We start from the raw sequence: 2,953 nt of genomic DNA on the forward strand, positions 1-2,953 counted from the left end.
ACTGCCAAAAGTACCAGGATGTTCTGATTAAGACGGACTTTGTTTTAAAGGTGGCCTTTTCAAAACCGTTCGTGGCACTAAGGGAAAGTAAGCAAGGGCGGAAAAATATAGTATGGCTAAAAAACAGATAGAAGTCGGGGAAGGAAGTCGCTAAAAGACAGGGAGAGAGAACGCGGAGAAAGAGAGGAAGGAGAGAGGGGCTGGAGGGGGCAGCGGGAGAAGCTGCCTGATCCACATATGGAAGCAATTCTGTAATTGCGGCAAATCTTTGCGCTCGAGAGGAAAGGTCCCCTTTTCAATGCCTTCTCTTTAGCAAATAAAACTGCCATTGTGCAATGGAAAAAAAGACTTTGAAACGACGTTCACTCAGAAATTGCTAGTACATTTTACAAATAATTAGCCTACAAAGAAATGCCAAGTAACTAATTGAATTAAAGCAATAGTTTGCCCAAAAATTTACCTTCGCTAAAAATCTACTCACCCTCAGGATGTAGATGAGTTTGTTTTTACAGTCTTTTAGAAATTTAGCATTACATCACTTGCTCATCAATGGATCCTCTGCAGTGAATGGGTGCCGTCAGAATGAGAGTCCAAACAGCTGTTAAAAACATCACTATAATTCACAAGTAACCCAGTTAATCAGTTAACGTCTTGTGAAATGAAATGCTGCATGCTTTTTAAAATCAAATGCATCAAGACGGTTTAACTTGAAATCATCCAAGGGTCCATAATCCTTCATTACGCTTCCTCCATTAAAAAAAGTCAATCCTGTTGCCCTCTCACATAAAATCCACCGGCATATTTGTTTACAACTGTTTTTGCTTGTGAACAGTACGTGATCTGTGCATATTTTTCTCCTGATTCAGTCGAGATGTCTTTTTCAATGGAGAAAGCAATATGGATAGAGGACTCAAATCTTAGCCAGAAGCAACAGTTTGAAGTTAAAAATGTCTTAATGATGGATTTGTTTCTCTTAACATGCAACTTTTCACTTCACAAGATAATAACTGACGGACTGTCAGGAGTCATGTGGATTATTGAGGTGTTTTTATCAGCTTTTTGGACTCTCATTCTGACGGCACCCATTCACTGCAGAAGAGAGGATCCACTGGTGAGCAAGTGATGTAATGCTAAATACAAAAATAAAAAAAATGTTTCTGAAATGTTGAGCAAATTTTCATTTTTGGATGAACTATTCCTTTAAACATTACATTTTTAAAAGACTATTTTAAAAGCATTTTAAAAATCGCATCTAAACTTTCCATTATATGTTCTTCACCATACTAGTGCCCTTTCCCCAACAGGGAGCTTGGTATAAACTTGTTAAATTGCTCATCAGCCTCAGAGAATCTGGCATGACTTCACAAAAAGCGATCTTTCAATAAAAGAGCGAAAGAGATTGAGCAGGTAAGTGTTGGTGGGCAGACGAGTGCAACAGAAAGATGACAGACACTGATGGCTGTCTGCCTAGCCCGAGGCAAAAGGTGTTTCTACTGTGTGCGTGTTGGCAGCAGCCCCTGTTCGGTTCCCAAACACTGCCGCTCTCCCTCTGTAATTATCAGCATGCCCTGCCATAACATGTTCCTCGGTGCGTGAGTTGCCCACAGTCATGGGTTCATAGCTGTGGAACAGAGCTGCAAATTGAACACAGCCAATTAACCCTGGCAACTGTCAAAACACCACAGAAACAGGGTTTACGTAAGGCGCCACATTCTCTTCGGATTATTTCTATCTTGTGCGAAATGTATCATTTCAATCAACGTGTCAAGCACACAAGCTGTAATCAAGCTTTTTTATGGATTCAAAAAAAAAAAGAAATGCGAGCAAGAATGTTCATGGCTGACTTTGACAGAGCTTCTTCTCGATGTCCAAATAAAGGCCTTGAAAGAAGGTTTATGATATGTTGCATGGTCTGGATATTATAGAAGCATATTTTAGCCTCTCCTGTTGCTGCTTTTACTTTCACATTTACAGGCATATTTTATTTATGGAGGGAGGGGAATATATTATATTAAGGACTGAAGAAAAATAGAAAGGAAGGTTTGATCTATTGGTGTGACCTAGTGCTAAACTAAAATGGCAATTTGAGGAGTTTAAGAGCCACTTCTTGCATTAAAGCTACATCTAGTGGTCAACATTGGAAGTACAACATAAAGCCATCACTATTGCTCAAGTTCAGTCACAGTGTACAAGAAAGCACTATAAACAAGAACACTTTCATAAGCATTACGTTGTCATTATTATTATGCACTTTAATTGTTTGAAAACACTATGAATGAGAATACTGTGTTTTTTGCTGGAATATAATTTTTAACTATACCTAAAACTTTGTTCAAATAGCACTGACCAACTCTAGTTTAGAAAACTTTACAGTGTATAAGAGTTATTGCTACTCATTATAAAGGACTGGCCAAGTAAGCCCACCCACTTAAACATTCCTGGCCTCGCCCCAGTAATAGCATAAATAAAATGATTTTGACTCCAGTGCAGAAAAACAACCATGTGCGTTTATTGACCACAAGAGGACGCTGTTTTGCTGTTCTTTCAGTTTAAACGGGCTATTGTTCACAAATCATTATCCCCCAAAATCTGATTCTAGTCACAGCAGCACAAGCACATGCTGTCATTGAAGCAAAATCAGCTATTAAGAAACTAAAAAATCTCTTCTGTGTGTGTGTGTGTGTGTGTGTGTGTGTGTGTAGGTCCCACTTTATATTAAGTGGTTTTAACTACGATGTACTTACATCAAAAAATAAGCACAATGTACTTATTGTGAGGTGGGAAACAGGTATGGTTAGGTTTGGCGGTATGGGTAGGTTTAAGGGTGGGTTAAGGTGTAAGGGATGGGTCAATACTGTAATTATAAATGTAATTACAGAAATTAATTACAGATGTGATCACATGCATGTATTTTTAAAATATAAGTACAATGTAAAAACTATATATATATATA

This window comes from Sinocyclocheilus rhinocerous, unplaced genomic scaffold (assembly GCF_001515625.1).
Source record: "Sinocyclocheilus rhinocerous isolate Xijiao unplaced genomic scaffold, SAMN03320098_v1.1 scaffold28, whole genome shotgun sequence".
Taxonomy (NCBI): domain Eukaryota; kingdom Metazoa; phylum Chordata; class Actinopteri; order Cypriniformes; family Cyprinidae; genus Sinocyclocheilus; species Sinocyclocheilus rhinocerous.